The 26,295-nt window shown below is 43.0% G+C and overlaps 1 protein-coding gene and 1 non-coding gene across 3 annotated transcripts in view; both read right to left on the bottom strand.

Moving 5' to 3' along the window:
• Lima1 (LIM domain and actin binding 1) overlaps positions 1-26,295 on the bottom strand; it is a 123,956-nt gene that overhangs the window by 86,634 nt on the left and 11,027 nt on the right. The window lies entirely within an intron of this gene.
• Positions 23,147-23,249, bottom strand: LOC122106393. The gene has a single exon (XR_006147166.1). It is a non-coding gene; the product is annotated as a U6 spliceosomal RNA (small nuclear RNA).

Genomic DNA, 26,295 nt, shown 5'->3' with positions numbered 1-26,295 from the left:
AACCTATGATCCCTTCAACAACATATGATCCTTAAAAATAAAAAAATTAAATCTCCATTTACGATTATTTTATGTCTTTAAAAAGTACTACAATCCAGGTATAGCTCAAATAGTAGAGCCCTGGCTTAGCAAGTGTAAGACCCTGAATTCAAACCCTATTATCACCAAGAACAAAAGCAAAAAAAATTTTTTCAGCACAATTTTCACTTAGCATTTGTAAACCTTTACCCTTGCTGATTCACACTGTACATTTCAGGGATAAAAAACAAAAAGTTAACTGTCACAAATACATTGTTTCCCCTTCTGTCTATGTCTGAAGAAAAATAAGTGTGTCAACATTCCAACTGATTTTTTTCTTTTTCTTTCTTTGTGCTGAAGGTGGAATCTGCTAGGCAAGCACTCTAGGAACCATATCCATAACCCTCAGCTGGACTTATAATAATATTCCTTAGAATTTCATTTCATCTCTTTGGTTCTCCCCCCGCCCCATGCAAAACATGCTGATCCATATCCTAGGTATATAAATACAGATAACTAAAATCCATGTATGTAATTTGTGTGTGTGTGTGTGTGTGTGTGTGTATACGCATGACACAGCAGTCCTAGAGCTTGAACTCATAGCCTGGGCACTCACTGTTCCAGAGCTTTTTGTGCTAAGGCTAGTGCTCTACCACGTGAGCTACAGCTGCACTGCCAGCCTTTTGGCTAACTAGTTGGAAGTAAGTGTCTCATGGATTTTTCTGGCTTTGAACTGGGATTCTCATGTATCACCCACTTAAGTAGCTAGAATTATAGACATGAGCCACCAGCACTTGGCCATAAATGTAACTTTTTTAATTCTTTTTTCTCTTATGCTTTTTTTTTCTCTCAACTTACTACCTGATTTTTTTTTTATATATATATCACAGCCAAATTGTAGTCAAAATATCTACTTTTTCATCTCCTATCCATCCTCCTGCTTCCTCAGGTCTGCTTCTTCAACTACCACACTACTGCAACCGTTGTTTCCAAGACCACTGAAGAGCTTTGACTGTCAAATCCAAGGACCATCTCTCAGTTCTTATGATCCTCAGGTGTCATCTAAACCATTGATTAGACCTTCATTTATACAATTATATTTTCATGTTTTTGTTTTTGTTGGCCATGGGGCTTCAACTCAAGGCCTGTGCACTGTCCCTGAGCTTTTTCACTCAAGGCTGGTGCTCTCCCATTTTGAGCCACAGCTCCACTTTCAGTTTTCTGGTGGTTACTTGGAGCTAAGAGTCTCACAAACATTCCTGCCTAGGCTTTGAACCTCCATCTCAGCTTCCTAAGTCGCTAGGCTTATAGGTATAAGCCACCAGCACTAGCTGGGATTTTTTTTTTTTTGGGGGGGGGGAGGGGGTCCAGTCTTGGGGGCCTACACTCCGGGCCTGGGCGCTGTCCCTCAGCTCTTTAGCTCAAGGCTAGCGCTCTACCACTTGAGCCACAGCGCCACTTCCGGCTTTTTTCTTTTTGCTTATATGGTGCTGAGGAGTCGAACTCAGGGCCTCAGGCATGCAAGTCAAGCACTCTACCACTGAGCCACCTTCCCAGCCCTGTTTTTTGTTTTTTGGTGGTTGTTGTTGTTTGGTCAGTCATGGGACTTGAACTCTGAGCCTGGGTGCTGTCCCTGAGCTCTTCATCTCAAGGCTAGCGCTCTACCACTTGAGCCACAGCACCACTTCTGGTTTTCTGGTGGTTAATTGGAGATGAGCCTCACGGACTTTCCTGCTGGGGCTGGCTTTGAACCACTATCCTCAGATCTCAGCCTCCTAAGTAGCTAGGATTACAGGCATGAGCCACAGGTTCCTGGTTCCTGTTTTTGTTTTAAATGAAACTCTGCCTCTTTCTTTCTCTTGTTCTTTCTTGCTTTCTTTCTTTTTCTTTTGCCAGTCCTGGGCACCGTCCCTGAGCTGCTTTTGCTCAAAGCTAGCACTCTACCACTTAAGCCACAGCACCACTTCCAACTTTTTCTGTTTATGTAGTACTGAGGAGTCAAACCTAGGGCTTGATGCATGCTAGGCAAGCACTCTACCACTAAGCCACATCTCCTGCCCTCTGCCTATTTTTTTTCTTTTCTTTTTTTTCCTATTTTTTCTTTTCTCTTTCCTTCTTTTTTCTTTTTCTTTTTTTTTACTTTTCTCTGTTTGGCAGTACTAGTTTGAACTCAGAGTCTTGCATTTGCTAGGCAAGCACTCTACCACACGAAGCATTTCTCTAGCCCTTATATGCTTTTGGATAGGTTCTCCTGCTTTTTCTGGGCTAACCTCAGAACATGATCTTTCTACCTATGCAGGGATAACAAGCATTTACCTACAGTGTCAGCTTATGGATTGAGAACTATCAGTAATTTTTTTTTTTTTTTTGTCGGTTTCAGGCTTGAACTCTGGGCCTGGGCATTGTCCTTCAGCTCTTCAGCTCAAAGCTAGCGCTCTACCACTTGAGCCACAGCACCACTTCTGGTTTTCTTTTCTTTTCTTTTTTTTTTTTGGTCCTGTCGTGGGGCCTGAACTCTGGGCCTGGGCGCTGTCCCTCAGCTCTTCAGCTCAAGGCTAATGCTCTACCACTTGAGCCACAGTGCCACTTCCGGCTTTTTTCTTTTTGCTTATGTGGTGCTGAGGAATCGAACCCAGGGACTCAGGCATGCAAGGCAAGCGCTCTACCACTGAGCCACCTTCCCAGCCCTACTTCTGGTTTTCTGGAGATATGAGCCTCACGGACTTTCCTGCTGGGGCTGGCTTTGAACCGTGATCCTCAGATTTCATCCTCCTGAGTAGCTGGGATTACAGGCATGAGCCACCAGCGCCCAGCTTGTCTTTGTAACTTTTTACCTAAACAAATCTCAAACTTTTATCCTCCTAATCTTGGTCTGGAATTATAGGTTCCAATCAGCGTTCCTTTTCTATCTTTCACACACCATTCTCAATTATCTCACAGAATTCTTTTTTTAGAGGGTAACAAGTTGCACAAGAAATGTATTCACTACCTTATATATAAGGGTAATCCCTCTGTACATCACCTTGACAATAAAATTAAATTTTAAAAAAGAATCCTTTTTCTTTCCCTCCATTAACCACAGGCATTATTCAAGAGTCAGTCTTGGGCTGGGAAGGTGGCTCAGTGGTAGAGCGCTTGCCTTGCATGCATGAGGCCCTGGGTTCGATTCCTCAGCACCACATAAGCAAAAAGAAAAAAGCAGGAAATGGCGCTGTGGCTCAAGTAGTAGAGCGCTAGCCTTGAGCTGAGGGACAGCGCCCAGGCCCAGAGTTCAGGCCCATGACCGGACCCAAAAAAAAAAAAAAAAAAAAGTCAGTCTTTCTCTTCTCCAAGTGGGCCTACTCTGAAGTCATCTTTTTTTTTTTTTTTTTGGGTCCGGTCGTGGGGCCTGAACTCTGGGCCTGGGTGCTGTCCCTCAGCTCTTCAGCTCAAGGCTAGCACTCTACCACTTGAGCCACAGCACCACTTCCGGCTTTTTTCTTTTTGCTTATGTAGTGCTGAAGAATCAAACCCAGGGCCCCAAGCATGCAAGGCAAGTGCTCCACTATTGAGCCACCTTCCCAGGCCCCCTCCCCTTTTTTTTTTGCCAGTCCTGGGACTTGCAATCAGGCCCTAGGCACTGTCCCTGAGCTTCTTCTACTCAACATTAGTACTCTACCACTTAAGCCACAGCGCCACTTCTGTTTTTTTCTGTTTATGTGCTACTGAGGCATCAAAACAGGGCTTCCTGAATGCTAAGCAACCACTCCACCATTAAGCCACATTCCCAGCCCCCTCAAGTCATCTTTTTTTTTTTTTGGTCAGTCATGGGGCTTGAACTCTTGCCCTGGGCGCTGTCCCTCAGCTCTTCAGCTCAAGGCCAGACCTCTACCACTTGAGCCACAGCGCCACTTCCAGTTTTCTAGTGGTTTATCGGAGATAAGAGTCTCACGTACTTTCCTGATCGGGCTGGCTTTGAACCATGATCCTCAGGTCTCAGCCTCCTGAGTAGCTAGGATTACAGGCGTGAGCCACTGGCGCCTGGCTCAAGTCATCTTATAATACAATTTCCACAGTGGCATTGTGAACTATGACCATTCTGCTTCCATACTGGATTTCCATTCCTTGTATGAAGTTGCTTCTTATCTCCCACAAATACACAACATATAGTCCAAATCATATGTACTATCTTCTCTTACTCTCTCCTTCTCAAATTCAACCTAAACACAATTAATTTTTCTTCAAAGGAGTTGGCATATGAATTTTTGTTTGTACCAAACAAAATAATGCAACATGGAAGGTAATACAATATAACAAAATGTATACAAGTTTTCAACTTAGAAAAGAATTCGTAGGTTTTCACTCTTCTCTCAAATTATGGTGCTCAGTAGAGAAATATGCCACCTCTTTTTTTTTTTTTCTTTTTCTTTTTTTGGTCCGGTCGTGGGGCCTGAACTCTGAGCCTGGACGCTGTCCCTCAGCTCTTCAGCTCAAGGCTAGCGCTCTACCACTTGAGCCACAGTGCCACTTCCAGCTTTTTTCTTTTCACTTATGTGGTGCTTAGAATCGAACCCATGGCCTCATGCATGCAAAGCAAGGCACTCTACCACTGAGCCACCTTCCCAGCCGATATGCCACCTCTTACGTTAGCTAGTCAAAAATTCTATACAGCCAGGCACTGGAGGCTTATACCTGTAATCCTAGCTATTCAGGAGGCTGAGATCTGAGGATCACAGTTTGAAGCCAGCCCTGGCAGGAAAGTTGGTGAGGGTAAGACTCTTATCTCCAATAAACTACTACTAAAAAAAAAGGCTGAAAGTGGAGTTATGGATCAAATGGTAGAGTGCAAGTCCTGAGCAAAAAAGCTCAGGGACAACACTCATGCCCTGAATTTAAGCCCCAGGACTAGTGCACCTATAAGTGTATGCATGCACACATAGAACTCTCTATATAATGCCTAACACAGTGACATATGGTGGACAGAGAATAGAGAGAGAAAAAAGTAGGCCATCGATTTGACTCTAATTACATAATCTTAGGCATTAAACACTGAAATTTCTGCCTCTATAAATTGGGGCTGATGGTCACCCATTGTGTGAGAAAAAACAAGTTATTAAACCTCAAGTATGCAAGCCAGGCACCAGTGGCTCGCACCTTTAATCCTAGCTACTCAGGAGGCTGAGATCTGAGGATACCGTTCAAAGATAGCCTGGTCAGGAAAAGTCTGTTAGACTCTTACTCCAATTAATCACTAGAAAACCAGAAGTGGCTCTGTGACTCAAGTGGTAGAATGCTTGCCTTGTGCTGAAGAGTTCAGGGACAGCACCTAGGCCCAGAGTTCAAGCCCTACAACTGACCAAAATAAATGAATAAACAAAAAATAAACCAACAGGGGCTGGGAAGGTGGCTCAGTGGTAGAGAGCTTGCCTTGCATGCCTGAGGCCCTGGGTTCGATTCCTCAGCACCACATAAGCAAAAAGAAAAAAGCTGGAAGTGGCGCTGTGGCTCAAGTGGTAGAGCATTAGCCTTGAGCTGAAGAGCTGAGGGACAGTGCCCAAGCCCAGAGTTCAGGCCCCATGATCAGACCCAAACAAACAAACAAACAAAACAAACAAAAAAAAAAACATCAAGTATTGGGCTGGGAAGGTGGCTTAGTGGTAGAGTGCTTGCCTTGCATGCATGAGGCCCTGGGTTTGATTCCTCAGCACCATATAAGCAAAAAAAGAAAAAAACTGGAAGTGGCGCTGTGGCTCAAGCGGTAGAGCACTAGCCTTGAGCTGAAGAGCTGAGGGACAGTGCCCAGGCCCTGAGTTCAGGCCCCATGAACGGACCCAAAACAAAAAACAAACATCAAGTATGCATAAAACTATCTACCGGGTCTGGGAAGGTGGCTCAGTGGTAGAGTGCTTGCCTTGCACGCATGAGGCCCTGGGTTCGATTCCTCAGCACCACATAAGCAGAAAAAGCTGGAAGTGGTGCTGTGGCTCAAGTGGTAGAGCACTAGCCTTGAGCTGAAGAGCTGAGGGACAGTGCCCAGGCCCAGAGTTCAGGCACCATGACTGGCAAAAAAAAAAAAAAAAAAAAACTATCTACCATCAGTTGCATGCTCAATCTCTGTGCCCCCTCACTCCCCCGCCCCTTTTGAGACAGGGTTTCACTATGTAGCCCATTTTCTCTTTCTCCTGCCTTGAGCTCCAGAGTGCAAGGATTACACGCTTGTGTGGTCTCCAACACTGCTTCCTCTACACCTTTTAGGCAGGTTCTTGTTATTTCTTTTTTTCCCCTTTTTTTGGTGCCTGTCCTGGGGCTTGAACTCAGAGCTTGTCCCTGAGATTTTTTTTAGCTCTTGAACTTTTTAGCTAAAGGCTAGCACTCTACCACTTGAACCACAGCTGTACCTCTGGCTTTTTCCTGGCTAACTGGAAAGAAGAGTCTCAAATTTTTTTCTAGGGGCTGGGAAGGTGGCTCAGTGGTAGAATGCTTACATTGCATGCATGAGGCCCTGGGTTCAATTCCTCAGCACCACATAAGCAAAAGAAAAAAGCCAGAAGTGGCGCTGTGGCTCAAGCGGTAGAGCGCTAGCCTTTAGCTGAAGAGTTGAGGGACAGCACCCAGGCCCAGAGTTCAGGACCCACGTTCGGACCCCCCTCAAAAAAAAAAAAAAAACACTTTTCTGGCTTGACCCTTGATCCTCAGTTCTCAGCCTCCTATAAGCTAAAATTACAGGATTATCTTTCAGTCTTTCTCTGAGCTTGCAGGCCCCCTCTCTTTGTACACTGCTACCCTTTGTCAGAAAATGTTTCAGCCCCTGCCTGGCTAGCTCCATACTATAGGTCCCAGCTTAGATGAAAACTCCCAGATGACATCGCAAGCAAGAACAGAAGGTTCTCTGTACATGCTATGCAAAAGGTCTGCTACGGGAATACTCTCCTAGCCTAAGGACATGAACTTCTCAAAGAACAGCACCCTCCCCTAAAGTTATGTAACCACATTTGATTTGTATTTACTTTTTTCTGGTAGTTTATTGGAGATAAGAGTCTCACAGACTTTCCTGCTTGGGCTGGCTTTGAACCACGATCCTCAGATCTCAGCCTCCTAAGTAACTAGGATAACAGGCATAAGCCACCGGCTCCAGCTTATTTATTTACTTTTGAGAGAAGCTTTTGCTATGTATTCCTGGATGGCCTTGAACTTGATCTTTTGGCCTCAAAATGCCTAGCCTGGAAGTTTTTTTGTTTGTTTGTTGTTGTTTGCCAGCCCTGGGGCTTGAACTCAGGGCTTGGGCACTGTTCCTGAGCTTCTTTTTGCTCAAAGCTAGCACTCTACCACTGGAGACACAGTGGCACTTCTGGCTTTTTCTGAGGAATGGAAACCAGGGCTTAATACTCACTAGGCAAGCACTAAACCACCTTCCTTACCCTGAACAAGTTATTTATTTGTTTATTTTTGTTGGTCGTGGGGCTTGAACTCTGGGCCTGAGTGCTGTCCCTCAGCTCTTCAGCTCAAGGCTAGTGCTCTACCACTTGAGCTACAGCACTACTTCCGGTTTTCTGGTGGTTTTTATTGGAGATAAGAGTTTCACGGACTTTCTTGCCCCGGCTGGCTTTGAACCATGATCATCAGACCTCAGCCTCCTGAGTAGCTAGGATTACAGATGTGAGCCAACAGCGCCCAGCTTTGAACAAGTAATTTTTGATACTTTGAATCCTTTCCTTCATGCCAGAGACTGTTCTGAGAGTTAAAATACAGTGTTGTTAACATACAAAAAAATAGGCTTGAAAGGTGGCTTAGTGCTTGCCTAGCATGCATAAAGCCCTGGGTTTGATTCCCCAGTAGCACATAAACAGAAGAAGCTAGAAGTGGCGATATAGCTCAAGTGATAGAGTGCTAGCCTTGAATAAAAGAAGCTCAGGGACAATGCCCAGGCTCTGAGTTCAAGCTCCAGGACTGGCAAAAAAAAATTACTTATTCAAGCTGCGTGCTACTAGTGGTTCATGCCTGTAATCCTAGCTATTCAGGAGGCTAAGATCTGAGAACTGTGGCTCAGACCTAGCCCAGGCAGACATGAGAGATTCTTATCGCCAATTAACTACTGAAAAGCTAGAAGTTGACCGGCACAGGTGGCACACAAATTTAATCCAAAGATTAAATCTGAGAATCATGGTTCAAAGCAAACCTATACAGAAAAATCCATGAAGTGCTCATCTCCATTTAACCACCATAAAAAGCCAGAAGAAGCCGGGCGCTGGTGGCTCACGCCTGTAATCCTAGCTACTCAGGAGGCTGAGATCTGAGGATCGCGGTTCAAAGCCAGCCTGGGCAGGAGAGACCGTGAGACTCCTATCTCCAATAACCACCAGAAAAACCGGAAGTGGTGCTGTAGCTCAAGTGGTAGAGCGCTTGCCTTGAGCTGAAGAGCTGAGGGACAGAGTCCAGGCCCAGAGTTCAAGCCCCACGGCCGACCAAAAAAAAAAAAAAAGCCAGAAGAGAACCTGTGGCTTGCATGTAGGGTGCATAAAAGTTCAGGGACAGTGCCTCAGCCCTGAGTTCAATCCCTAGCAGACACACACACACACACACACACACACACACACACACACACACACGTATCATTTACTGTATTCAAATATTTTTATATGCTAGAGTTTTGGGGGAAAAGAAAATGAAACAGTATAGTAGACTATGTTTGTTTATTGCAAAATATATCTTCTCAAATTATAGGAAATCAGTTTCATTTCATAGCATCAAAAAATATAAAGGTCTTTACCACCAAACTCAGGTAAATTAAACTGAACTCCATAAAACAGACCGTTTTAGTCAGCTTCCTCTGTTGACATAATTCAGGTGTTTGTTCGTTTTTTAACAACTGCTAGATGCTTTAAGGTAGCAAAGCCAAATAGTAATTCTAGAAATGAAAGGAAATTACAATGAGAAATAAGAGGGAGGGGAAAAAAATCTCAATTCAAAAGTTCTTAAACTTAGTATACATAAGATGCACCTGAGAAATTGCTTTAAAATACTGATTTGTAGGCCAGGCACTGCAGGTGACTCATGATTATAATCCTAGTTTCTCAGGAGGCAGAGATAAGGAGGATCTCAGTTCAAGGTGAGCCCATACAAAAAGTTCTCAAGATCCCCACCTCAACCAATAGCTAGGTTTAGTGGTGTGTGTCATCCAAGTTATTTTTAACCTTTTTTTTTTTTTTGTCATTTGTGGGGCTTGAATAGGAAGCTTAAATAAGAAGATCAGGAGTTAGCTTTCAATGGAACCCACTTGCCTAGCAAGTACAAGGCACTGAGTTCAATCCTCAGCTCAGGAAAAAAAAAAGAAAAGCCAAAATAGGAAGATCCAAATCCACTCTGGCCCAGAGAAAAAGCCAGACTCTATCTAAAAAAACAAAAACAGAGCAAAAAGAGCTAAGGGTTTGACTCTCAAGTAGGAGAATATCTGACTTGCAAGCACAAAGCACTTGCGTTCATGTCCCAGTACCAAACCAAACCAAAACACAAAAACAAAATACTAGTTTCCAGGTCCTATCTCATAACTCTGATTCATCAAGTCTGGAAAAGGGCCCAAGAAGACCTCATTTAAATAACTGTGAAGTGACTAGTCAAGATTTCTCCATTAAATGAGGAAAAGCACTGAATTTGAGGGTTTAAAAGCTGTATATACTCAATGAAACATAGTAAAAAAGCAGCATAAAATATTTTATATAGGGGCTGGGAAGGTGGCTCACTGGTAGAGCGCTAGCCTTGCACGCATGAGGCCCTGGGTTCGATTCCTTAGCACCACATAAGCAAAAAAAAAAAAAAAAGCTGGAAGTGGCGCTGTGGCTCAAGTAGTAGAGCACTAGCCTTGAGCTGAAGAGCTGAGGGACAGCGCCCAGGCCCAGAGTTCAGGCCCCACGACCGGACCCAAAAAAAAAAAAAAATTTACATATTCTACTTTGAATTTTCTGTTGACATTCAAATTTTCCTGTGTAAGAAAATCTGCTTCCATGGGCTAGGAACATAGCCTAGTGATAGAATGCTTGCCAAGTATGCATAAAGCCCTAGGTTCGATTCCTCAGTACCACATAAACAGAAAAGGCCAGAAGCAGCACAGTGGTTCAAGTGGTAGAGTGCTAGCCTTGAGCAAAATAAGCTCAGGGACAGTGCCCCATGACTGGGGCAAAAAACATAAAGAAAGAAAAAGTTAAAAAAAGAAAGAAAAAGAAAAAGAAAATCTGTTCCCCTTAAAAGTAGCCTGTGAGCCTGGCGTGGTGGCTTATGCCTGTAATCCTAGCTATTCATGAGGATGAGATCTGAAGATCACCAGGCTAGCTAGCTCAGGCAGGAAAGGCAATGAGACTCTAATCTCCAGTAAACCACTCATAAAGCCAGAAGTGGCTCTGTGGCTCAAGTGGTCAAGCACTAGTCTTGAGCTGAAGAGCTGAAGGACAGTACCCAGGCCCACAGTTCAAGTACCACAATTGACCCCCCCACAAAAAAAAAAGTAGCCTGTGAGCCAGATATGGTGTGAATATTTGTAATCAGGAGGCTCAGACTGAAGGATGAGGAATTTGAGGTAATCTAGGCTACACAGTAAGACCCTAACTCAAAAATAAATATATAAATGAAAAAGATTTGGACCATCTGGGAAGGTGGCTCCAATGGTAGAGTGCTTGTCTTGCATGCATGAGGCCCTGGGTTCGATTCCTCAGCACCACATAAACAGAAAAAGCAGGAAGTGGTGCTGTGGCTCCAGAGGTAGAGCACTAGCCTTGAGCTGAAGAGCTCAGGGATAGCACTCAGGCCCAGAGTTCAAGCCCCAAGACTGACAAAAAAAAAAAAAAAAGAAGAAGAAGAAAAAGAAAAAAAAGATTTGGGCTAACCAAATCTGAGAGCCTGAACTTGTAAATTTGAGCTGCCTAATTTGATGAATATCATCTAGGTTTACCTAGAACTTCCCTCCCCAGACAGCATAAAATTTTTCTGTGGACCAATGACTCATGATAACAAAATAAAGTTATTTTAATTCTTTCTTCTTCTAGCCTGGTTTGTCGCTGAATCTAAAATGCTGCTTATGAAAAATACACAAGGCAAATGTTTGAATAGGAATTCCATTTTATTTTTATTTGCTGATCATGAAGGCAGCTATACTCTATTGAGATGTCAAAGTTAAAGCAGGAGCCAGACGACAGTGGCTTACACCTGTAATCCTAGCTACTTAGAAGGCTGAAATCTGAGGATCATGGTTTGATGCCAGCCTGGGCAGAAAAGTCCCCAATGTGACTCTTATCTCCAATTAATCACTCAAAAATCGAAAGTGGAGCTGTGGTTCAAGTGGTAGAGCGTTAGCCTTGACCACCAAGAGGCTCAAGGACAGCACTCAGTCCCTGAGTTCAAGTCCCACAGCTGACAAAAAAAAAAGTTAAAGCTGGGAGGCAACAGATTTGACCTTTGATCTTATCCCTGCCACTAATTAGCCATATGACCATGAACAACACACCCATTCAGACTTTGCCTTCTTGTATAAGATGAAGAAGTTACAATAGCCTAGTGTTTTGTTTTTAACTGCAGGTTACAATTTGTGAGTTGTGAAATCAATTTCATTTGTCAGAACCAGAATGTTTTGTTTTGTTTTTGATTTTGCAGTGCTGTGGATTGAACCCAGGCCTCCCACAGGTTAGACAAGAATTCCACCACTGAGCTACAGCCTAGCCTGTTGTTTCCATGGAAAAACAATAGAAGGAACCAGGCAATGTCAGACAGCATCACACACACTATAGGTAAATATTCTTTTTGTCTTTTCTTTTCTTTTTTTTTTTGCTGGTCCTGGAGCTTGTCCCTGAGCCTTTTTGTGCTCAATGCTTATGCTCTACCACTTGAGTCACAGCACTAATTTTTTTTTTTTTGAGTAGTTTATTGAAGAGTCTTTTTTTTTTTTTTTAATTTTGTTTTTGGGTCCGGTCGTGGGGCCTGAACTCTGGGCCTGGACACTGTCCCTCAGCTCTTCAGCTCAAGGCTAGCGCTCTACCACTTGAGCCACAGCACCACTTCCGGCTTTTTCTTTTTTGCTTATGTGGTGCTGAGGAATGGAACCCAGGGCCTCATGCATGCAAGGCAAGCACTCTACCACTGAGCCACCTTCCCAGCCCTATTGAAGAGTCTTATGGGGACTTTTTTGCCCAGGTGGCGTTGAACTATGATCCTCTGTAGCTAGGATTACAGGCCTGAGCCAACGGTGCCCAGCTTAAATATTTTTATTTTATTTTTATGTCAGTAGTGGGGTTTGAACTCTGGGCCTGGGCACTGTCCCTGAGCTCTTCAGCTCAAGGCTAGCGTCTGTCACTTGAGCCATAGTACCACTTCTGGCTTTTTCTGCTTATGTGGTGCTGAGGAATCGAACCCAGGGCCTCATGCATGTGAGGCAAGCAATCTACCACTGAGCCACCATTCCAGCCCCTAAATATTCTTTTATAAAGCTTTTGTTTTATTTTGTTTTGGAGACGGGGTTTTGGTATGTAGCCCAGGTTGATCTAGAACTCCTGCTTCATGAAAGAAGCTGAATTTACCAAATGTTTTCATCATTTATACATGTATGTAAACTAAATAGAAATGTAAATTACTTTTCTTTTTCTTTCTTTCTTTTTTTCGCTTTCTCTCTCTCTCTCTCTTTCTGCCTGCCTGCCTGCCTTCCTTCCTTCCTTCCTTCCTCCCTCCCTCCCTCCCTCCTTCCCTTCCTTCCTTCCTCCTTCTTTCCTTGCTTGCTTGCTTGCTTACTTGCTAGCCAGCTGGCTTTGCTTTGCTTTTAGTTATTTTTCAAGTTGGGTCTTTATATCTTGGCAAGCCTGGACTATTATCCTCTATTTGTACTTCCCACATGCATTATACCACCTTTCATTGGTTAAGATAAGGGTCTTGTTCTTTGCTCAAGCTGGACTTGCATCACAGTCCTCCCAGTTTTTGCTTCCCAAGTATAGGAGTACAGGCATATGCCACAATACCCAATGATTTTTTTTATTTTTATTTTTTATTGTGAACATACTGTACAGAGGGGTTACAATTACATGGGCAAGATAATGAGTACATTTCTTATCAAGCATTGCAGCCTCCTCCTTTGTACCCAATGATTTTATACATACATTTTATAGTACTAGAGTTTGAACCTAGGGCCTCTGGCTTGCTAAGCAGATGCTCTACCACTTTAGCTACATTACACCTCCCTAAAATATTAAAATATTTCTTATTGTGGAGGATACTTAAGAGAACTGTACTTTGACCAATATTGGCAAGGATGTGGAGAGATTTCTGCTGGTAGGAATTTAAAATGGTACATCTATTTTGGAAAATAGCCTTGCAGGTCCTCAAAAGGTTAAAAACAAAGTTTCCACAAAGGGTGAACAAATGTAGCAGTGGTACTCACTAGACACTATGTTTTTTTGATTTTTTTTTTTTGGGGGGGGGGGCGGTAATGGGCCTGAACTCTGGGCCTGGGCGCTGTCCCTCAGCTCTTCAGCTCAAGGCTAGCACTCTACCACTTGAGCCATAGTGCCACTTCCGGCTTTTTTTTTTTTTCTGGTTATGTGGTGCTGACGAATCGAACCCAGGGACTCATGCATGCAAGGCAAGTGCTCTACCACTGAGCCACCTTCCCAGCCCCTCACTAGACACTATGTTGAAACTTCTGGGGAGGGGTAGGTGTGAGAAACTGGGAGAGAGTGAAGGAAGGGGTGACACTGGCCAAAATGAAATGTGCTTATTACCTAATTTATGAAATGTGCTCATTACCTGTACATCACCCTTATAGTAACAGTTTTTAAAAAAAGTAACAAAGTTTCCATATGATCCAGCAATTGTGGTCCTACATGTTTGAATATATGTGTAAGCTTATGTTCAATAGAAATGTGAATATGTATCAAATTCTCACATTGCACGCAACAATTATGTGCAATTACTTAAAATAATGTAATTAAAAATAAAAGTAAATCTAAGCATGGTACACAGCTGTAATCCCAGCACCTGAAAGGTGAGGGCAGTAGGATCTCAAGTTGGAGGTTAGATTGGGCTAGTGAGACCTTATTTCAAAACATATACATACCACATACACACACCATACACACACATATACACAAACACACATACACACAAACAAGGGAGAAATAAAAACACATGTCTAACACAAAAAACTAGACATGAATATTCATAGCAGCATTACTCACAGATAAAACAGTATGACTAAACCAAAAGTCTATCAACTAATGCATTGATAAACAAAATGTGGTCTATCCCCCAATGGAATATCATTTGGTCATAATAAAGGAATAAAGTGCTATTACATAGTATAGCACAGATGAACCTTGAAAATATTCCACTTAATGAAGAGACAATCAAAACAACCACGTAGGTTAGCTGTTGGTAAGACTGGGGAAAGAAGAAAAAGGCTGACTGCTAGTAACTATAGATCTTTTCCTTCTAGGAGGTAATAAAAATGTAAAACTGAGGGTGGGGGAGATGGGAGGGGATGGGAAGGGAAACAAAAGAGGAGGCAACAATGCTTGATAAGAAATGTACTCATTATCTTGCCCATGTAATTGTAACCCCTCCATATGGTATTTTCACAATAAAAAAATGTAAAACTGATTATGGAAATGGCTAAACAATTCTTCAAATATTTTTGAAAACACTGAATTACACACTTAAAATAGGTGGATTATATAGCATACAAACTAAATGTAACAGAACTTATTTTTTAAGATTATAGTTAGCTGGGCATTGGTGACTCATGCCTGAAATCCTAGCTACTCAGGTTGCTGAGATCTGAGGATCATGGCTCAAGCCAGCCCAGGCAAGAAAGTCCATGAGACTCTTATCTTGAATAAACCACCAGAAAATCAGAAGTAGCACTATGGCTCAAGTGGTAGAGTGCTTGCCTTGAGCTGAAGAGCTCAGGTACAGCACCTAGGCCCAGAGTACAAACACCACAACCAACAAAAAAATTATAGTTTGTGGGTTGAGGATGAAGCTCCAGTGATAGAGTCCATGTTGTGCATGGAGAGAGCTAGGATCAATCACCAGGGCACAAAAAACAAGTGAAACTAAAGAAGAAAATAGTTTAAAAAGTAGAGAAAAGGAAGTCAGCAGATTAGCTGATGAATGATCACTGAAGGTCCCTGGAAAACTCAGTGTCCTCCTGATAGAGTATGCATCACCCACCTTCTCATTATGGTTACTTGGAGGCTGGATTATAAAACATAAATACAACTAGCTCAAATTCTGATTCCAGTGCTCACTACATGTATGGCACTTTCTAGTGCTTCAGCTTCCCTCTGTGTAAAATAAGAATGATAAACTTGCCCTACAGGGTAGTTTTAACATAAAAGGAAGTAAATGCAAAGCATTGCCTAACACATTGTTTGAGAGCAGTAAGACCTTGATATCTTGTATGTTTAAGAAATATGCAATAGCTGGGTGCTCATGCCTGTAATCCTAGGTACTTGGGAGGCTCAGATCTGAGGATCGCTGTTCAAAGCCAGCCTGGGCAGGAAAGTCTGTGAGACTCTTTATCTCCAATTAACCACTCAGAAAACCAGAAGTGGTGCAGTGGCTCAAAGGGTAGAGTGCTTGCCTTGAGCTGAAGAGCTCAAGGACAGCACCCAGGTCCACAATTCTCTTTCTTTCTTTCTTTCTTCCTTTCTTTTTTTGTCAGTGGTGGGGCTTAAACTCTGGGCCTGGGCACTGTCCTGAGCTTCTTCTTTTTTTTTTCTTTTGGGTCTGGTCGTGGGGCCTGAACTCTGGGCCTGGGCGCTGTTCCTCAGCTCTTCAGTTCAAGGCTAGCGCTCTACCACTTGAGCCACAGCGCCACTTCCGGCTTTTTTCTTTTTGCTTATGTGGTGCTGGGAATCGAACCCAGGGCCTCAGGCATGCAAGGCAAGCGCTCTACCACTGAGCCACTTTCCCAGCCCCTGTCCTGAGCTTCTTTTGCTCAAGGCTAACACTCTACCACTTGAGCCTCAGCACCACTTCCCACTTTTTCTGTTTATGTGGTACTGAGGAATTGAACCCAGGGCTTCATGCATGTTAGACAAGCACTCTAATGCTAAGCCACATTCCCAGCCCCAAAACAAGAGTGTTTTTTTCCCTTTGTTGTTGTTTTTGTTTTCTTGTGTATTTGTGTGTCTTTGGGAGGGTATGGGAGGACCACAGAAATAGAGGGATAAATGGTGAATAAATGGAACAGATACTATATAGTTTGTAGGTGGGGATGGGAGGAAAAAACTGGGAGAGCAAGGGAATGGATAACATTGTCCAAAAAGAAATGTACTCTTGACCTGACTTATGTAACTGTAACCCCTCTGTGCATTACCTTTTTTTTTTTTTGTCGGTCATGGAGCTTGAACTCTGGGCCTGGGTATTGTCCCTGAGCTCTTTACCTCAAGGCAAATGCTCTACCACTTCAGCCACAGTGCCACTTCCAGTTTCTGGTGGTTAATTGGAAATAAGAGTTTCATGGACTTCCCTGCTTAGGCTAGCTTTGAACTCTGATCCTCAGATCTCAGCTTCCTGAGGAGCTAGGATTACAAGCGTAAGCCATCAGCACCCTGCTGCATTACCTTTTAGTAACAATAAATACACAAATAAATTTATTTTACAATTATTAGAAAAATGAATTCCAAAATTAAGAAAAGTGAAGAAACAGGTAGGTCAGGAGAGGTGGATAAAAATGTTGAAAGGGGCTGGGCACTGATGGCTCTCGCCTGTAATCCTAGCTACTCAGGAGGCTGAGATCTAAGGATTGCAATTCAAAGCCAGCCAGAAAACCCTAAGTGGTGCTATGGCTTAAAGTGGTACAGCACTAGATTTGAGCACAAAAGCTCAGAGATTGCCCTCATTCAAGCCTCATGACCAACAACAACAACAAAAAAGTTGTTTTTTGGAAATGGAGTCTCTATTGAACTTTTTTGCCTAGGCTAGCTTTGAACCATGATCCTCTAGATCTTAGCCTCCTAAATAGCTAGAATTACAGAAATGAGCCACTGGTGCTTGATCACACATCACTTAAAAAAATTTTTTTTTAAAAAATGAACATAACCTAGTGAGTTATAAAAAGGCTAAGTTCAGAAAAATGTTGATTGTTGTAAATGTTTCTTTTTTGGGGGGTCCGGTTGTGGGGCCTGAAGTCTGGGCCTGGGCACTGTCTCTCAGCTCTTCAGCTCAAGGCTAGCGCTCTACCACTTGAGCCACAACGCCACTTCTGGCTTTTTATTTTTTGCTTATGAGGAATCGAACCCAGGGTCTCGAGCATGCAAGGCAAGAGCTCTACTACTGAGCCACCTTTCCAGCCCCTGTCGTAAGGTTCTTAAGCAACTTAAGTTTTCACATTTGTTTGAGACAAGGTCTCTTTATATATAAAATCCAGGCTGACCTCATCTTCCTGGGCTGGGATTTAGGCCTGTGCTGCCACTATGTCTAGCTCAATTTAAAATTTTAAAATATTTAATTAGGCCAATAAGTCGGCAGTCATGATAGAATCTATCAGTCAGCCTCCATGTTAGAATCCTTTCTATCTCCCTCCCTTACTTCCACCTTTCTTCACCTACCTCATTTCTGCAGGTCTCAACAGGTGTACAAAGTCAGAGTTGCCATTTTGTTCACTGTCTAGGTTTCCTGGCCAGAGTGACTGTCAAAGGATGAGCCTAATCATCATGTCCATTTATGTGGAAATATACAAGGTAAGAAAGAGAAGTCTCTTTGTGTTCTTGCCTGCCTCTTCCCTCAAGACAATTTCATTTCTCAAAATAACTTCTGCCAAATGGAGTATAAATTTTCTGATATGTCCCACATGTAATGACAACAATAGGAAATACATAATACTATGTGTCAGACAATGTTCTAAGACTGCAAATATTATCTTTACAGTGACTCATGAGATACCTATCATTATGATGCCTATTTTACAGGTGAGAAAACTGAGACAGATAAATTAACACACATCACATACATATATACATTGTTTTAACTACAATGGCTGTTACTGTGCTTCTCAGCAATTATTTATTTTCTATCATATTCTCATCTCAGGACATAAAGGCCTACTTAACCTTTCAGTACCACTCTGTAGTGTTTTGTTTTGTTTTCTCTTGTCAGTCTTGGGGTTTGAACTTAGGTCCTGGGGGATCTCCCTGAGATTTTTGCTCAAGGCTACTGCTCTACCACTTAAGTGACAGCTCTACTTCAGGCTATTTGTAGTTAATTCGAGTGAAGAGTTTCAGTGACTTTCCTGCACAGCTGGCTTTGAACTGTTATCCTCACATCTTAGCTTCCTAAGTAGGATTACAGCCATAAGCTATTGGTGCCTAGCATATAATATTTTTAATAACTTTCTGACCCAAGCCCCTGTCAAAGAACAGCTATTGTTTAGTTGCTTTGGGTTCTTCATTATTATGAACAAGACTGCAATGAAGTGGCCCAAATTGTAGAGCACCAGCCATGAGCAAAAAGGCTGAGTGAGCCGGGCACCAGTACCTCACACCTGTAATCCTAGCTACTCAGGAGGCTGAGATCTGAGGATCAAGGTTCAAAGCCAGCCCGGGCAGGAAAGTCTGTGAGACTCTTATCTCAAATAAACCACTTGAAAACGGGAAATGGTGCTGTGGCTCAAGCGGTAGAGCACTCGCCTTGAGCTGAAGAGCGCTCGCCTTGAGCTGAAGAGCACAAGGACAGCTCCCAAGCCCAGAGTTCAAGCCCCATGACTGACCAAAAAAAAAAGGCTGAGTGAGAATTCGAAGCCTAAAGCCTAAAGTTCAAGACCCAGTACTGGAACAAAAGAAGGGGGGGAGGTGGAGCCAGACACAGGAGGCTCATGCATGTAATCCTAGCTACTCAGAAGGCTGAGGCCTGAGGATCACAATTCAAAGGCAGCCCCAGTAGGAAAGTCTGTGAGTCTCTAATCTCCAAAAACCAGAAGTGGCACTATGGTTCAAGTGGTAGAGCACTAGCCTTGAGCTGAAGAGCTGAGGATCAGTGCTTCAAGCCCTACAACCAACAAAAAAAAAAAAAAAAGAGGGAGAAAGAAAGAGACTACAACGAATATGCTTTTATGATGCATACCAGAGGTATATACTTCTACAGTAAGCAAACATCTATGCTGTGCTCATAGAAAGTAGCATTTCTAGTTCAAAAGACTTATGCATTAAAAATTTTAATAGACACACCTCAAATTTGTCTTTGAGGAAATTACACCAACTTAGATATATTTGAACAATCAAGTAGAAGAACATTCACACTGGACTGAGAATGTAGCTTAGTGGTAACGTGCTTGACTAGCATTGCATGAGGCCCTGGGTTCAATTCCTTAGTACTACATAAAGAGAAAAAGCCAAAAGTGGCACTATTGCTCAAGTAATAGCCTTGAGCAAAAGAAGCTCAGGGATAGATCCCTGGACCTCAGTTCAAGCCCCAGGACTGGCAAAACATTATTATTTCTTCCAATCTATAAAAAAATGGTACAATATTTTGTTAGTTTTCATTCTTTAACCATAAGGGATATTGAAGTTCTTTTCAAATGTTTATTGGCCAATCTATACACTGCCTTTATGAAACTACATTTATTTGTGAATGTGGTTTATAAATTGTTTATTACCTCTACAGTTTAGTTACTTTTCTAGTTGCACAAGAACTTTCTGAATATCATGTGTAATTTCTTTTTTTTTTTTTTTGGGGGGGGGGTCCAGTCATGGGACCTGAACTCTGGGCCTGGGTGCTGTCCCTCAGCTCTTCAGCTCAAGGCTAGCGCTCTACCACTTGAGCCACAGCACCACTTCCGGATTTTTTTTTCTGCTTATGTGGTGCTGAGGAATCGAACCCAGGGCCTCATGCATGCAAGGCAAGCGCTCTACCTTCCCAGCCCCCATGTGTAATTTCTTATACAATTAAAATCACCTCTCTGAGCAGCTGTTCTTTCTTGGTGTCTGATTTTTACCCAGATCTTATTAATGTTATTTCTAAACAGAAATGGTGCTTGACTATATAGACAAGAGAGCCTCATTTCTGCAGACATCACTTTTGTAGGGCATCCAGCCCTGACTGTTCATTAATATTCCCCTCCAGTGCATAATGCAGTGAGGAGGCTGACAGACAGGATGTGACAACCCATCATTAAGAGAAGGTCGCTGTTTGGGATTTTGCTTCTAGAAGGTCTATTGCTTCCCAGTTGGATGGTGGCACCTTACAGATTAGGATTATCTATGCAAGTTAAATCTCTCCTATGAATACCAATGAAATGGGTTGTCTATGATTCCAGGTCAAAAATACCTTTGGAACTTTGTTCCCAGGGTTATTAGCCAGAGCAAGAAGGCAGAAACAGACTCAAACTGCCACCACCCAGACAGACTATGTCAAAATGAAGTTAAAGTTTGAGCCATGCTATAACATAAGCCTGAGGATTGGTTATTAAATATGGTTGTCAGGCACCAGTGGCTCATACCTATAATCCTAGCTATTCAGAAGGCTGAGATCTGAGTATCACAGTTCAAAGCCAGCCTGGGCAGGAAAGTCCATGAGACACTTATTCCAATTAACTACCACAAAACCAGAAGTGGTATTGTGGCTCAAGTGGCAGAGCACTTGCCTTGAGCTGAATAGCTGAGGGACAATGCTCAGGCCCAGAGTGTAACCCCAGGACTGACAAAAAAAGAAGAGCCGGGCGCTGGTGGCTCACGCCTGTAATCCTAGCTACTCAGGAGGCTGAGATCTGAGGATCGCGGTTCAAAGCCAGCCCGGGCAGGAGAGACTGTGAGACTCCTATCTCCAATAAACCACCAGAAAGCCGGAAGTGGCGCTGTAGCTCAAGTGGTAGAGCGCTCGCCTTGAGCTGAAGAGCTGAGGGACAGCGCCCAGGCCCAGAGTTCAAGCCCCACGACCGACAAAAAAAAAAAAAGAAGAAAATTGTAGACCAGGGATTTGAAAATATCTGCCTTCACATTAAGTGCCTTAAAACTAGAAATGGTAAGGGCTTGGCCAGAAGCTGCAGCCTAGCTCATAGCACCTAGCCTACTCTGCCCCAAGACTCCTTAAAGCTCAAGGTGACATACTGAGTTTACTATTTACTGAGTAACAGAAAATTTCCCTAAACCTATCATCTCCAAAATGTTCTTTTAGCACATTGTTAAAATAAGTGCTTAATAAACAATGATTGTAGTGGTAATAAAAAATATATACCTAAAATTGTTTGAGCATTTACCACATAGCAGAAGCTGCTTGAATTGCTTTCCATACCTAAATGTACTTATCCCTCACAGTAATGTGCTCATAAGTAATATCACCCCACTTTTTTTTGGGGGGGGGGTTCCAGTCGTGGGGCCTGAACTCTGGGCCTGGGCACTGTCCCTCAGCTCTTCAGCTCAAGGCAAGTACTCTACCACTTGAGCCACAGCGCCACTTCCGGCCTTTTTTTTCCTGCTTATGTGGTGCTGAGGAATCGAACCCAGGGCCTCATGCATGCAAGACAAGCGCTCTACCACTGAGCCACCTTCCCAGCCCCCCCTTTTTTTTTGCTGAGTAGTATTCAGATAAATTAGGGCCTAGAGAAGTTAAATATTTTATTTTTATTTTATTTTATTTTTTTGTTGGTTGTGGGGCCTAAACTCTGGGCCTGGGTGCTGTCCCTCCCTCAGCTCTTCAGCTCAATGCTAGCATTCTACCACTTGAGCCACAGTGCTACTTCTGGCTTTTTCTGATTATGTGGTGTTGAGGAATCCAACTTAGGGCCTTATGCATGCCAGGCAAGTTCTCTACCACTGAGCCACTTTCCCAGCCCAAGAGAAGCTAAATAAAGTTACTTTTTTTGGTGCCAGTCCTGGGACTTGAACTTGTCCCTGAGCATATTTTCTCAAGTCTAGTGCTCTACCACTTGAACCACAGCTCCATTTCTGGCTTTTGTGTGTGTGATTAATTATAGATAAGTCTTAATTATAGTTAAGAGTCTGACTGGGCTGGCATTGAACAGAGATCCTCAGATCTCAGCCTGCTGAGTATATAGGCTAACAGTTGTGAGTCACCAATGCTTGGCTGAAAGTTATTCATGTTTTTGTTTTGTTTTGTTTTGTATTATTTAGTTTTGTTTTGCCAGTCCTGGGGCTTGAACTCAAAGCCTGGGCTCTGTCACTGAGCCTCTTTGTGCTCAAGGCTAGCAATCTACCACTTGACCCACAGCGCTTCTTCTGGCTTTTTCTGAGTAATTTATTGAATGAGATATGAGTCTCTCAGACTTTCCTGCCTGGGCTGGCTTTGAACTGTGATCCTCAGATCTCAGCCTCCTGAGTAGCTAGGATTACAGGCATAAGCCACCAACATCCAACTTGTGTGTGTGTGCGTAGCAGTTCTGGAGTTTGAACTCAAGGCCTGGGTGCTGTTCTTGGGGTTTTTTTGTTTTGTTTTAAATAAGTTTTTTATTGTGAAAATACTGTACAGAGGGGTTACAGTTACTTGAGCAAGGTAATGAGTACATTTCTTATCAAGCATTGTTGACTCTTCCTTTGTTTTTCCCCTACTATGCCATCCCTCCCACCTCCTCACCTCATCCTACCCCTAGCCTAAATTGTAAAGTTCATTTTTCGACAGTGTCTTGTACATCTCCTTGCAATGGGTCAATCTGTATCCCTATTTAAACAATTTTCCCTTCCCCTCCCCAAATTATATCAGCATCAAAAACAGTGAAAAAAGCAGTTATACAGTGGGGGAACATACAAAGCAACAAAAAAAAAATCACATGGTACCTTATAAATACGTTAGAAACAAAACAAGGAAGAAAAAAACACTTGTGTCCCTATCTTGGGATTCATTTCGCTTAACATCATCTTATCTGACCTTTTCTGCTTGTCCCCAACATATCCTAGATATTGCAAATAAGGGAAGCCATGGGACCTATGTTTCTTCGGGCCTGGCTTACTTCACTTAATGTAATTTTTTCCAAGTCTTTCCATTTCCTAACAAATGGGGTAATGTCATTCTTTCTGATGGAAGCATAGAATTCCATTGTGTATATATACCACATTTTCTTGATCCATTCATCTACTGAGGGGGATCTGGGTTGGTTCCATGTCTTAGCTATGGTAAATAATGCTGCAATAAGCATAGTTGTGCTGGTAGCTTTAGTATGGTCTTGTTTAAAAATATGGAATGCTTCACCAATTTGTGTGTCATCCTTGTGCAGGGGCCATGCTAATCTTCTCTGTATCATTCCAATTTTAGTATGTGCTGCAGAAGCGAGCACCCTGAGTTGTTGTTGTTGTTGTTGTTATTTTCTTTTGTCAGTCATAAGGCTTGAACTCTGGGCCTGAGCGCTGTCCCTGCACTTTTCAGCTCAAGGCTAGTGCTCTACCACTTAAGCCACAGCGCCACTTCTGGTTTTCCAGTGGTTTATTGGAGATAAGAGTCTCACAGACTTTTCCTGCCGGGGCTGGCTTTGAACCATAAGCCTTAGATCTCAGCCTCCTGAGTAGCTAAGATTACAGGTGTGAGCCACCGGCACCCACCTGTCCCTGAGTTTTTGTGCTCAGGACTAGAGCTCTCCCAAGTGAATCATAGCTTCATTTCTGGCTTTTGGCAGTTAAGTGGAGATAAGAGTCTCACTAACTTTCCTGCCTGGGTTGGCTTCAAACCACAATCCCCAGATCTCAGCATCCAAAGTAGCTAGGATTACAGGTATAAGCCTCTGGTACTCAGCCTTTTTTTTCTTCTGTAAACAATCCCTAATCTGTTTAACTGTACCTCTCTACCAAATAATAACACTATTTCTTTCTTTTTTGGGGGAGGGTCCGGTCGTGGGGCCTGAACTTTGGGCCTGGGCGCTGTCCCTCAGCTCTTCAGCTCAAGGCTAGTGCTCTACCACTTGAGCCACAGCGCCACTCCCGGCTTTTTTTCTTTTTGCTTATGTGGTACTGAGGAATTGAACTCACGGCCTCATGCATGCAAGGCAAGCGCTCTATCACTGAGCCACCTTCCCAGCCCCCAAACACTATTTATCTACTTGATGCTTCTCTGCCTTTCCATCCTGTTGACAATTAGCTCATTGAAAGAGGAAACAATCCAACAGCAACTTTTAAAATTGTTTTTGTCAGTCATGGGGCTTCAACCTAGGGCATGGGCACTGGCCCTTGGCTTTTTCACTCAAGTCTAGCACTCTACCATTTTTGAGTCATAGCACCCTTTTGGTTTTCTGGTGGTTAATTGGAAATAAGAGTCTCACAGACTTTCCTGCTCTGGCTGGCTTCAAACCGAAATCCTCAGATCTCAGCCTCCTGAGTAGCTAGGAATATAGGCATGAACCACTGGCCCCTGACTTCAATGGCAATTTTTTTTTTGTCAGTTGTGGGACTTGAACTTTGGACCTGGGCACTGTCCCTCAGCTCATCAGCTCAAAGTAAGTGCTCTACCATGTGAGCCATAGCGCCACTTCTGGTTTTTGGTAGTTAACTGGAGATAAGAGTCTTATGGACTTTCCTACCTGGGCTGGTTTTGAATCGTGATCCTCAGATCTCAGCCTCCTGAGCAGCGAGGAGTACAGGTGTGAGCAACCAGCACCCAGCCTTCAATGGCAATTTTTATAATATACTTTTACAAATAGTAAGAAAATCTCCTTCAGTAAGTAGAAAACCATATCATTATGTCAGTATCTTTTTTCTTTTTTTTGTCGGTCGTGGGGCTTGAACTCTGGGCCTGGGCGCTGTCCCTCAGCTCTTCAGCTCAAGGCGAGTGCTCTACCACTTGAGCTACAGCGCCACTTCCGGTTTTCTGGTGGTTTATTGGAGATAAGAGTCTCACGGTCTCTCCTGCCCGGGATGGCTTTGAACCGAGATCCTCAGATCTCAGCCTCCTGAGTAGCTAGGATTACAGGCGTGAGCCACCAGCGCCCGGCTTATGTCAGTATCTTTAAACTTTAGGTGAAAAGTAGAAAAAACTATGCAGGTATTGGTGGCTCATGCCTGTAATCCTAGCTACTCAAGAGGCTAAGATCTGAGCATCATGGTTCGAAGTCAGCCCAGACAAGAAAGTCTGTGAGACTCTTATCTCCAGTTAATGATAAAAAAAAAAAGGGGGGGGGGCTGGGAAGATGGCTTAGTGGTAGAGTGCTTGCCTTGCATGCATGAGGCCCTGGGTTTGATTCCTCAGCACCACATAAGCAAAAAGAAAAAAAGCCGGAAGTGGCGCTGTGGCTCAAGTGGTAGAGTGCTAGCCTTGAGCTGAAGAGTTGAGGGACAGCACCCAGGCCCAGAGTTCAGGCCCCATGACCGGACCCAAAAAAAAAAAAAGCTGGACATGGACCTGTGGTTCAAGTAATAGAGTACTAGCCTTGAATTGCGAAAGGTCAGGGAGAGTTCAAGTCAGAACCAGAAAAAAAAAAAAAGTAGGAAAAACTAGACTAGAAAAAGAATGGAAAATGGAAATTAACAATTGATCAAGGTTACAAAGCACAGATTTTTCTTTTTTTCTTTTTTTTTGGGGCGGGGGTCCAGTTGTGGGGGCCTGAACTTTGGGCCTGGGCACTGTCCCTTAGCTCTTCAGCTCAAGGCTAGCACTCTACCACCTGAGCCACAGTGCCACTTCTGGCTTTTTTCTTTTTGCTTATTTGGTGCTAAGGAATAGAACCCAGGGCCTCATGCATGCAAGACAAGCGCTCTACCACTGAGCTACCTTCCCAGCCCCGAGATTTTTCTCTTGACAACATGTTTCTCCTTTAATTTATGTACCATTTTATATTCTTTAATGTTAGATGCATCACGTATTGGTGGCTAGTACTGAGCAGAGGCTCAACAAGTATCTATTATATGAATGAAAAACAGTGTTATACAATACCCAATTGTTATATATCCCAACACAGGCCCATTTTCACAACTGTATACCTGCCTAGAAACTATATGCTCACAGGTCTTAGCCAATTGCATGTTTAATTAAGACAAGTAGTTAATTAAAGTCTTCTTTACAAGAACAAAGCACAAGAGATATATACTCTTATTTTATAAAGATGGCTTCTGATAAAGATAAAACCTTCTTATACCTAAGTCTCTTCTCCTTAATAATTAATGAAGTTTTCTCCAAACACAGGGCTTCTTAGTTTCACTCCTGCCATTTCCAGGATGGCCTGGCTTCCATTATTCTTATCTGAAATTTTAGAAGATTTTTTTCAGTACTTATTCAGCTCAATTTAACCAATCCCTTCATGCAGAAGAATTAAAACAAGTTTATTCAAAAGTGACTCTTCTTGAGGCAACTTCTATAATCTTTCCTTTCTGTAAAAATCTGAGAAGCTAACACAAA

This window comes from Dipodomys spectabilis, unplaced genomic scaffold, assembly GCF_019054845.1.
Source record: "Dipodomys spectabilis isolate Male_0828 unplaced genomic scaffold, ASM1905484v1 ptg000039l, whole genome shotgun sequence".
In the NCBI taxonomy this organism is placed as follows: Eukaryota; Metazoa; Chordata; class Mammalia; order Rodentia; family Heteromyidae; genus Dipodomys; species Dipodomys spectabilis.
The sequence above is the reverse complement of the archived record's forward strand: the minus strand, read 5'-3'. Positions and strand labels throughout refer to the sequence as shown.